Source organism: Triticum dicoccoides, chromosome 4B (genome assembly GCF_002162155.2).
Source record: "Triticum dicoccoides isolate Atlit2015 ecotype Zavitan chromosome 4B, WEW_v2.0, whole genome shotgun sequence".
Taxonomy (NCBI): domain Eukaryota; kingdom Viridiplantae; phylum Streptophyta; class Magnoliopsida; order Poales; family Poaceae; genus Triticum; species Triticum dicoccoides.
In genome coordinates this window covers 76,840,857-76,852,983 of record NC_041387.1, presented here as the reverse complement: position 1 = coordinate 76,852,983, position 12,127 = coordinate 76,840,857, and positions in this window count along the sequence as shown.

Here is a 12,127-nt window from a genome sequence, read left to right as displayed (position 1 = left end):
TAGAGGAAAGGCACCGGCCCCCACAGTTGAAATCGGGGGGGGGGGGCAGATTTGATAGGGAAATAAATCAGGGCCCCACCATTCAAATCATGGGGTCGGAGATTTATTTAGAGGGGGACAAACACTGGGCCCCATAAAACACGCAACCATCAATGCTTTCCGGGTGGGCATCGAGTGTTGCACTCCCTCACGACAGAGTAAGTCCGGTTTCTTTTATTTTTTTCGTATGGGAAAGTTATGGGGTAAGGGAGACATAATTTAGGCAACATTTAATCTGTTACTGGTTTTATGCATAGTGTAATCAAAACAAATATCTTGCCGATTTTGTTGATAGTATTATTTTATGGAAACATGCAAATAAGGAAGGACAGGGTGCACCTTCCTAACTGTTGTCGCACAATTCCCCACGGCCTCATATCTACTCAATAAAATCCTACGGGCTCCTTCCTCTCTCGCTTTACCAGTTGTACGACCGACTTTTTGCCCCGTCAATGGAAGCAATGACGAATTTTGGGGGAGTGCGACACGCAGTCGACTACGTGTACGATTTCATAGCACTTTCCTCAGATGAAGAACTACTAGAGTAAGTTCTCACGGCCCGATAGATCTAATATTTTTTGCTCTTCATCGTCTAAGTCCACTGCCAGGGTCATGTATACTTTGCATTTAGAAGTTATACCCCCATAAAAAAATCTTCCTGCCCTGTACATATATACTTTACGTTTAGATTAGAAGATATACCCTGGTCAGGATCACGTGGTCTTTGTCTAAGTTCAGATTTCTGTTACAAAGGCTGAATGTGTAGTTATTTTTCTTATACAAGTATATAAATACATATTCCATGGTTGTTACCAGATATTATATTTGTATTGGTAAATTGTGTCTAAAACCAGTGTTCTGCGGCGTCTAACATAAATAGCTGATAAGTATGAAACAAAATACGTATGAAACTGTGGTCCAAAACTATGGGGTCTAACACCTTTTACAACAATATTGAACAAGCTATAAACTACATGTTGAATTTTTCATCCAAAATCTACAACAATTTTTATGCAGGTCCATGTACTACTACGAAAACACTTCAATCTGTTAGTTTATTGCCCGTACATAATATTAAAAATACTTAACTTGGTAGAGATTACAATATCTTTTAGGTCATTTAATGTGATATGTACTACTGTTTAATTATTCATATCTTATAGACAGCAACACAGTTTTAACGTTTGAGTTTAGGATTACTTGAAGTCATATAATTGTTATGAACCTTGATCTTCATTTTTTACAGCACAATCTGGATTAGGAGCCCGCGCCCATTCCATATCGAGATTAGCCTACGGATCATCCGAGACACCATCCTAGGAGATGGACTTGTCCATCCGTTATGTTTCAATTTAGCTGTGCGTAAGATTACTACCGACGCAGCAGAGAGGAGCGCAGGCACCAACTCTGTTGGAAAGACACATTTTTTCAATTTAGGATTCCATGTGCAAGCACGGGCGCTAAGGCAGACTTGGTTAAGCCAAGAACAGCGCACCAATGCACTGATTAACAATGTCGTGCTTGAGCCTTTTCCAAGATACTGTGTGTTTCACACCCCTACAATTGTAAGTGTTCTTTTTCTTACAAATTAGTTGGTTACTTTGTTTGACATTTACCTTTGTCTACCAAATGCAGTATCTTCTACCACTGTCACTCGTGGATTCGTCCTACGGTCTTTTAGCAGTGAACATGGAAATGGAGAGGACTATCATTATTGATTATTCGAACCAGGATGTGTTTCATTTTGAGGAGGACCCCCATGGCACTGAACTTCAGAGGGAAGCCCTTTTAGTGAAGCAAGAACTCAGCTCTGTATTGCAACAGGAGGCCCCTGATAGGAACAGCCAACTTGTGGAATGGCCCGAACAAGATAACATTCATGTTTCACCTCGACGGTACTATTCTAAATTTGGCTTGCATATTAGTGTGTGCTCTAATATAGCTAATACAATATGTTTTTTTTTGGTGACAGTATGGACTCCGGATTCAAAGTTCTACAGGAGATGGCCCATCTGTATGAAACCATCGGTAATGACATGGTTCATAACATGACTAGGACTGACGTAAGTGATTTTGTAATGAGGTTACATATTGCATATATTTGCTAAATATATCTTCTGACTTTGTTTATGCATAATTTGTAGGATCCACAAAGTCTCAGGAAGCGACTAATGGTCCAGCTGTTGATGGTTAGGGATAACCAAGCAAAGGATAACATTCCAGAGCAAGTTAGAGCAGCGTTGAGATTTATTGGTGGCTAAGGAGGACTTCTGCATCGATAAATACCTTATAATAAAATGATGTTTAGTTGCTTTCTAGGAAATATCTGTTCCAATGCCCGTGCTGATCAGATGATCAGTTGACATTTTCTCTTATATTTATGTTGGTTGGTATCCACTAGCTATAGATTGATGTTGGCATTCCCAGCTTTGTTGGTTATATATCTATCCTTCCATGCATCTAAATATTACGAGAAGAAGGTGTTGACACCTGATTTTGGCACAATGCAGAATGCAATGGAGATGGCCTCAAATGAAAAAATATTCTAAATGAGAAATTTCTCATTGCCGAATGGAACAACTTTAATGTTTGAACCATAATTATTCGACATCATATCAAAGACCAAAACTACACTCAGATTGTCATGTTTAGGTGTTCTGAGTGCTTTTTGGTCAATTAAGCCTCCAGGACAACCTCGGATGAAGGAATGCTCTACATGAATTGTCTTCGTCTCGTCAAATCGGTCGATTTTTATATAAAAATTATCTCAATCCGAGTTCGTATGCAAAAGTTAGAGCTATCTGAATGCAGCCCTGTCAACAGGCGAAATATGACGCGGGAGACCAGACATGTCTTGGCAAGTGTCTGACGTAATGCGTGAGTGTTTTCCCCCAGAAGATGGCCTCGAATCGGAAAACGTTCAACACGAAAGTTTTTCGTCTCGTCAAAACGGTCAACTTTGCTTTTGGGCACATTTTCATCCGAGGTCGTTTACTGCCTCAAAGACCTTGCCGGGAAAAGCTTGCCGCCATGAACAGTAACCTTGCCGGGGGAGAGCTTGCCGCCGTGAACAGTAACCTTGCCGGGAGAGCTTGCCGCCGTGAACAGTAACCTTGCCGGGAGAGCTTGCCGCTGTGAACAGTAACCTTGCCGGGAGAGCTTGCCACCATGAACAGTAACCTTGCCGGGGAAAGTTTGCCGCCATGAACAGTAACCTTGCCGGGAAAGCTTGTCGCCGTGAACAGTAGAAACTGTCGAGGCCAATCCGACCAGATGCTGAAGATGGGCTCAAATACTTATCTAGATGGCTTCGGATGAAAAAGTGTTCAACACGGGAGTTGTTCGTAACATCGAAACGGTCAACTTTGCTTTTGGAGTCATCATCATCCGACGTAGTATATGACCTGCAGAGACGCTGCAAGAGTCGGACGGTCCGGTCAGCTACATGAACGAGTCCGGCTCGAAATTAGAGATGACCCCGTAGAGTATTCAAGATGGCCTTATTTAGAAAAGTGATCAACATACGGATTGTTGGCCTCGTCAAAACACACAAAATTGATATTTGAACCGTCTCCATCGGAAGTCATATGCAGATTCCACGGCCCACGCAAGGAGCTAGACAGAAGATTGGACCAGATTCGGGCTGAATCCGAGTGGGACCAGAACTAGGACTCTAGGACGTGAATTGATGTAATTTTCTTGTAAGGAAAGCCTAGATAAATCCTTTGCTTGTACGGGAAGTCCAGACGCCTCTTATATATGATGGGGGTGACGGCCGATTAAACAACACACAATCGAACAAATCAATATACTACTTTTTCCTGTCTACGTTTTATCTCTCCACCGTTTTTCTCTCTCGTTCTTCGCTGTTCTTCATGTTTGAGAGCTGCGAATTCCGAGGCTCTAGGGGCGAGCGAATCGACCTAGGGCAGCCCATAGCCGCCGCACTCCCTGACGGGGTCCCTCCCGGGGGTGTGGGGTTTTCGGGTCTGCAAAAGCGCACGTCGACTGTCTTGCGTATCGTGCTGTCGGTCGGGTCTCCTTCGACGTGAGCTGCGGTGTATCACCCCCAGCGTCGAGGGTACACGTGACGTGTTCGTGTGTCAACACACTTTTTGGTGACTCCGCTGGGGAACGAAGATCAATCATCATCATCCACCATGTCTGATCTTCCCAAGCCATCCGAGGTAGACGCCGATAACATCATTAAGCCCAGTCTTGATGAGATATCGGCTGATCATCGCCAAGTCTATGAGGAGTACAAGAAGGCGCGCGAAGAGAAGGATTTGCAGGAGTTCCTTGCAAAGTTCAAGAAGGATCGACAAGGCAACATCACTCCGATTAAGGAAATCAAGTTCCCTCCTCTTCAAACCGAACATGTTAAACCTTCTGTGAGTACTACCTTCTCTCCTGAGTAGTGGGCTGAGATTGAAAGTCGTATTGCTGATGGTAACAATCTAGTCTATCAAACTTTCATAGAAAATACTAATGCTCAGAAGAATACATCTCAATCGACTAGTGGTAATGATGGTGTAGCTGCTAGTGTGCAAAACCCTAATCAGGCTTTACCTACTGCATCGGCGCCTCCCGTGCCGATGGCTTATTATCCTACCCAAACAAATCAGATTGTGGCTGCACCCATTAATCCTATTATGAGCATGCCAGGTTCGGTGGCAACGTCAAACCCAACCTTACCTACAGCTACAACCACTCGACCACTAGCAAATTATGGGTCGACATACCTGCCACAATTCCTACCTACAGCTAGTGATCATACTCCTCCTATGCCACTGCCACAAGCTTCATCGTCCACTATGGATGATGGTCTAGCTAATCTTAGAGAGGAGATGGCTAAGATGCTTCGAGAAAATTTTGGGGTTGAGTTACCTCGGAATCGGATTTACCAAAAGCCGTACCCCGAGTACTTTGATGCCATCCAGTGCCCTCCAGGATATAAAATTCCAGATTTTGTTAAGTTCAATGGAGAGGGCACAAAAACCACATGGGAGCATGTTAGTCAATACTTGGCACAATTAGGTGAAGCAGGTTCACTAAATGAGTTGAAAGTGCGTTTATTTCCTTTGTCATTAACTGGTACCGCATTTTCATGGTTTTCTTCTTTACCACATGGTTCCATTTGAGTTTGGTCGCAGCTAGAGCAGAAATTTCATGATCACTTTTACAGCGGCGACAATGAACTCAAGTTTTCACATCTAACATCGGTTAAACAAAAACATGATGAATCGGTCTCCGATTACGTCAAGAGATTCAGAGAAACGAAAAACCGATGTTTTAGTTTGGTGATAACCGAGAGAGACTTGGCAGACCTAGTGCTGAGTGGTTTGAGAACTCCCATTAGAGAAAAACTAGAAGGCTATGAGTTTTTAAATATCAACCAAGTCTTACAAAGGGCCTTGGCTCAGGAAAGCCGAAGCAAAGATCTCAAAGAAGTGCATAGGTACAAAGCCGATCGACCAAAGATGAATATGGTGGAATATGATAGTGATCACTCGGACGATGAGGGTGATGTTTTTGCTACTGAATTTGTTTGGCCATCTAAGGCCAAACCCTTTACTTGCAATGATCTGAAACCGATTCATAAGAATCGTGATGAAGAGATGAAGTTTACTTTTAACATTGCTAAGTGTGATAGAATATTTGATGCTTTGCTGCAGGCTAAGATTATTAGAATATCTCATACTTTACCGCCGTTTGAAGAGCTGAAACGGCGTGCTTATTGCAAGTATCATAACTCTTTTTCTCATGCTATTAACGATTGCAATGTTTTTCGACGACAGATACAATCGGCCATTAATGATGAACGATTGAACTTTTCTGAGATGCAAGTTGATAAACAGCCCTATCCAATGAACACCATGGATTTAGAAGGGAAGAAGCTGCTCATTCGGCTGGAGGTAGCCGAATCTGCTAATAAAGCTAATGTCATTGTTGGTGAGCCCAGGAAAGACAAGGAGGGTGACAAGGTCTTGGGGAGACATGTTGTGCTTGATAAACAACCCGATGGCAAGGAAGTGATCAAGATCACCATCGAGAATCCTACACTCGGGAGGCAAACACAGGTGCAGCAGGACACTCGAGTTAAATTTGTCAAGCCCAAGAGTCCAGAAGTTGGCAAATGGAAGAGGAATAAAGCTAAAGTGCAACGCAAGCGGATCAAGCCAACTTTTGATATGTTGCTGTCCAAATATGCTAATCAGTCGGCTGGTTCCAGCTCTAACCGGCCATCACACTTGAAGCGACCAAGGTCACCATCGAATGATATGTTCAGTCAGTATGTGAAACCGAGTGGACCAAGGGCGCAGTTTTCAGAAGAGCAGAGGCAATCTGTGTGGAATCGACTTGATTACTCATATAATGGCCGACTGAACATCGGTGACTATCAGTCGGCTGGTCAAAGTATGCGACCGAGTGGAAAATATCCTAGTGTAAGAATGCACCCTGGTGGAAGCTATCCAAGTGAAAAAATGTGGCCAAGTAGATTCCATCCGACTGAGTTCCATCCGAGTGGATTTCATCAGAGTGACGTCCATCCGAGTGGATTCCATCCGAGTAAAAAGGTGCGCCCGGGTGGAAATTTCATGCATCTGGAAAGTCGAAAAGAATGGCGTGTTAAGTCACCAAGTGTTGCAGCAGTTGAGTCAGGAAAAGGCAAGGAGAAAATGGATGTCGACTCACTTGTCTTGGGCACCGAAACATTCCCCATACAGCAGCTGACTGTGCATAACCACTTGACTGAGCCGATACTTGCTATCGCGCCAAAGCACTCGGTTAATGACCATGAAGCAAGCACCAGCCAAGTAAAGGTGAGAGATGCTAAATACACTCGACCAAAGTGGTGTCCTCCAGGGCTAACAAAGACACAGAAGAGGAAACTACAGAGGTTAAGGAGTCAAGAGATGGCAGAGCAGGAGGCCGAGAAGCAAAGGGATAAGTTGTTCAATGACACTCGACCCATGGTTCCAACAAAACAAGTGTGGAGGCCTAAACAAATACAAGATACATCAGCTTCTACATCTATCACAGAGGTGCCTACACCACCCAAGAGGGACGATGCGACAGCTATTACATCGTCTGCAACACTTCTTACTTCTCCTTCACTCGACCAGATTTCAGAATCGGTCGATACACTTGAAGAAGAGGCTGATATGTTAGACTATGAGTCTACACCGGTCCATGAAGGTATGGATATCAATATGGTATATTACTTACCTGCTGAGTTTCGTGCTGTAGATGAGGAAGGGGAAGTGGCTCAACTGGATTTTGGCCCTAAAAACGCAATATTTGAGAAGCCAAAAGAACCAGTAACACATTTGAAACCGTTGTATCTCAGAGGTCATATCAATGGATCGCCACTCAGTCGAATGCTTGTTGATGGTGGTGCTGTGGTAAATCTTATGCCCTATTCGGTCTTCAGGAAATTGGGTTTGCCTGATGAAGAATTGATCAAGACCAATATGGTGCTCAACGGGTTTGAAGGCAAAGAGAGAACTGAAGCCAAAGTTGTGATGTATGTGGAGCTTACAGTCGGAAGCAAAACTTTGGCTACTGCATTCTTTGTCGCTGAGGTGCAAGGTAACTACAACGTTATACTAGGCCGTGATTGGGTTCATGCAAACCAGTGCGTGCCATCCACTATGAACCAGTTTTTGATTCAGTGGGTTGATGATGAAGTGGAAGTCATTCATGCGGATAACTCGGCCTGTGTTGCTTTGGCCGATGCATCGGTGGATTGGCAACATCCCAATGCTACTTGCTTGACGGGACGTGACTTATCAGAGTTTGATTTTCTCAGCGCGACCAAGAATGGTTTTGTGCCCGTGTCTTTAAAGCCGACTGAATGCAATCGGCTCCAAGGTGTGATATGTTTAAATGGATTCTAGTTCCGAGTGGTTACAAAAACGTCTTGTAAAATATCGGTCCGGCAAGAACGATATGTATGAGTCTATTGAGGAGTTGGATGACATGGATAAACTTGGACGGCCGATCCGTTAGAAGAGATAGATATCGGAGACGGATCAGTCAGCCGACCGACATTTATAAACAAAAATTTTAAAGCCAATTGTAAAGCTAAATTAATCGAGCTATTGAAAGAATATGTCTGTTGCTTTGCATGGGAATATCATGAGATGCCAGGGTTGAGCCGAGAGCTAGTGGAGCATCGGTTGCCTATAAAGGCCGGTTTTAGACCTTATAAACAGTCGACCAAAAAGTTTAATCCGAAAACATATGACCGGATCAAGGAAGAGATCGGTCGACTGCTTGAAGCTAATTTCATTCGACCTTGCAGGTATGCCGAGTGGATTTCTAACATTGTCCCAATGGAGAAGAAGGGATCCGGCAAGTTGAGGGTGTGCATTGACTTCAGAGATTTGAATAGGGCTACACCCAAAGATGAGTATCCCATGCCAATAGCCGATATGCTTATTAATGATGCTTCTGGACATAAGGTTATTAGCTTTCTAGATGGTAATGCCGGATACAATCAAATTTTTATGGCTGAAGAGGACATGTACAAAACAACTTTCCGATGTCCTGGTTTCCTTGGTTTATTTGAGTGGACAGTGATGACATTCGGATTAAAAAATGCTGGAGCCACATATCAAAGAGCTATGAATTTGATTTTTCATGATTTACTCGGTGTCATACTTGAAGTTTATATTGATGATATTGTTGTCAAATCGGATGCTTTTGAATCTCACTTGGCCGATTTGTGTTTAGCTTTTGAGAGAATGAAAAGGTATGGACTAAAGATGAATCCTTTGAAATGTACATTCGGCGTGTCAGCTGGCAAATTTTTGGGTTTCATTATTCATGAAGATGGCATCGAAATTGATCCCAAAAAGATAGAGGCCATACAGAAAGTGGAGGCTCCAACATGCAAGAGAGATATGCAAAAGTTCCTTGGCAAAGTCAATTATTTGAGAAGGTTCATAGCCAATCTGTCAGGGAAAGTTGATGCATTTACTCCTATCCTTCGGTTAAAGAATGATGTTAATTTCACTTGGGGGGCAAAACAGCAAGAAGCCTTTGATATGATCAAGAATTATTTGTGCACTCCTCCGGTAATGAAAGCGCCCAAGCATAGAGAGCCTTTTAAGCTTTATATCGCAGCAGAGGAGGGTGTTATTGGTGCTGTTTTGACTCAAGATACCGAAGGAAAAGAACATGCCATTACGTATTTGAGCAGACGCTTATTGGACGCCGAGACAAGGTATACATCTATTGAAAAACTATGTCTATGCTTATATTATGCTTGTACAAAATTGAGACATTACCTAGTGCCGAGTGCTTGTGTAGTAGCTTGTCAAACCGATGTCATTAAGTACATGTTGCATAGGCCAATTCTTGGTGGTAGAATTGGCAAGTGGGCTTATGCTTTGATTGAATATGATTTGGCTTATGAATCTATAAAATCCATGAAAGGCCAAATTGTTGCTAATTTCATTGCTGAACATCGGATTAATGACAAGCATGATGTTGATATAAACCTTGTTTCATTAGTGCCATGGAGATTGTACTTTGATGGTTCAGTTTGTAGCAATGGCCAAGGTGTTGGTATTGTTTATATATCTCCTCATGGTGCTGTTTTTGAAGCCTCATGCCGCTTAGAATATTTTTGCACAAACAATCAAGCCGAATATGAAGCATTGTTATTCGGTTTAGAGATGCTACTTGCTATAGGTGTTACACATATTGAGGCTTACGGTGATTCATTACTAGTGGTGCAACAAATATCCAGAGTCTTTTAGTGTTTGGACGAATCACTTAATGTTTATCTTGATAAATGTCTAGATATAATTTCTACTTTGGATTGTTTTAGCATTGCACATATATCTAGACATGACAACTGGAAAGCAAATGAGTTGGCACAGCAAGCATCTGGATATCATGTTGATCATGGCATGTTTCATATCTCTCAAAGACCGATGTCTTGTCTTGCCTATATGGGAGAGGCCGAACCTGAACCCACTGATTCGGCCATTAGCAAAAAATCTAGTGCAGGTGATAATTCTGACTGGAGAAAGCCCATTGTTGATTACTTGTGCAATCCAAGTGAAAGGGTGGACAGGGCTGTTCGGCGTATGGCTTTTAAGTATACAATGAGAGATGATGGTCTTTATCGCCGAACAGTCGATGATGTTCTTCTAAAGTGTTTAGATGAGGACCAGGCAAGAGTTGCTATGGGGGAAGTACATGAAGGTATTTGTGGCACTCACCAGTCGGCTCCCAAGATGAAATGGTTATTGCGACGTGCTGGGTTTTATTGGCCGACTATGATTAATGATTGCTTTAGATATTATAAAGGATGTGAAGCTTGTCAAAAGTTTGGTGATATTCAATTGGCTCCTGCTGCTATGTTACATCCTATTATCAAACCGTGGCCTTTTAGAGGTTGGGGTTTAGATTTCATTGGACAAATCCACCCGTCTTCTTCAAAAGGGCATCGGTTCGTATTGGTGGCAACTGATTATTTCATTAAATGGTCTGAAGCAGTACCTCTCAAGAACATGACACATACGGAGGTAATTCAGTTCATAACCGAGCACATTATTCATAGATTCGGTATTCCTCAAACGTTAACTACGGATCAAGGTTCATCTTTCATGTCACACCAAGTCAGAGAGTTTGCCGAATCTTATAACATAAAGTTGCTCAATTCCTCCCCGTATTATGCCCAAGCTAATGGACAAGCTGAGTCTAGCAATAAAATTTTAATCAAGCTCATCAAGAAGAGGATTGAGGATAATCCGAGGAGATGGCATGAGTTGTTATCTGAAGCTTTGTGGGCACATAGAATTTCAAGGCATGGTGCTACCAAGGTGACTCCATATGAGCTTGTATATGGCCAAGAGGCTGTTTTACCAGTGGAAGTAAATTTGAATGCTTTGAGAATAGCCAAACAAAATGATTTATCGGCAGTAGAATTTTATAACTTAATGATGGACAATATTGATGAAGTTGCCGATAAACGTTTGGTTGCTTTGAAGTACATAGAGAGAGACAAGTTGAGGGTTGCAAGAGCTTACAATAAGAAAGTTAAGTTGAAGAATTTTCAAGTTGGTGATCTCGTCTGGAAGGTGATTCTGCCGATTGGTTCAAGAGATAGGAAATTCGGGAAGTGGTCTCCGAGTTGGGAAGGTCCTTTTAGAATTACAAGGGTTGTTCCCGGAAATTCATATTTGGTGGAATCAATACAAGGGGCATTGTTACCCCGATCTCTCAACGGAAAATATTTGAAGAAGTATCACCCGAGTGTGTGGCAGGAAGCCTGAGTAGGCAATGGCCGATATACGACTATCGCCCTTAGCACAAACATGGCCGATACATAATTATCGCCATGAGAAAAATAGATGGCCGATGGAGTGTTGACATCGTCCTTAGAACAAACATGGTGCAAATTATTTTTTGGCATGCAAGCTTTGCCGAAAAACAGGGGGGCATGTGTTGACACCTGATTTTGGCACAATGCAGAATGCAATGGAGATGGCCTCAAATGAAAAAATATTCTAAATGAGAAATTTCACATTGCCGAATGGAACAACTTTAATGTTTGAACCATAATTATTCGGCATCATATCAAAGACCAAAACTACACTCAGATTGTCATGTTTAGGTGTTCTGAGTGCTTTTTGGTCAATTAAGCCTCCAGGACAACCTCGGATGAAGGAATGCTCTACATGAATTGTCTTCGTCTCGTCAAATCGGTCGATTTTTATATAAAAATCATCTCAATCTGAGTTCGTATGCAAAAGTTAGAGCTATCTGAATGCAGCCCTGTCAAGAGGCGAAATATGACGCGGGAGACCAGACATGTCTTGGCAAGTGTCTGACGTAATGCGTGAGTGTTTTTCCCCGGAAGATGGCCTCGAATCGGAAAACATTCAACACGAAAGTTTTTCATCTCGTCAAAACGGTCAACTTTGCTTTTGGGCACATTTTCATCCGAGGTCGTTTACTGCCTCAAAGACCTTGCCGGGAAAAGCTTGCCGCCATGAACAGTAACCTTGCCGGGGGAGAGCTTGCCGCCGTGAACAGTAACCTTGCCGGGAGAGCTTGCCGCCGTGAA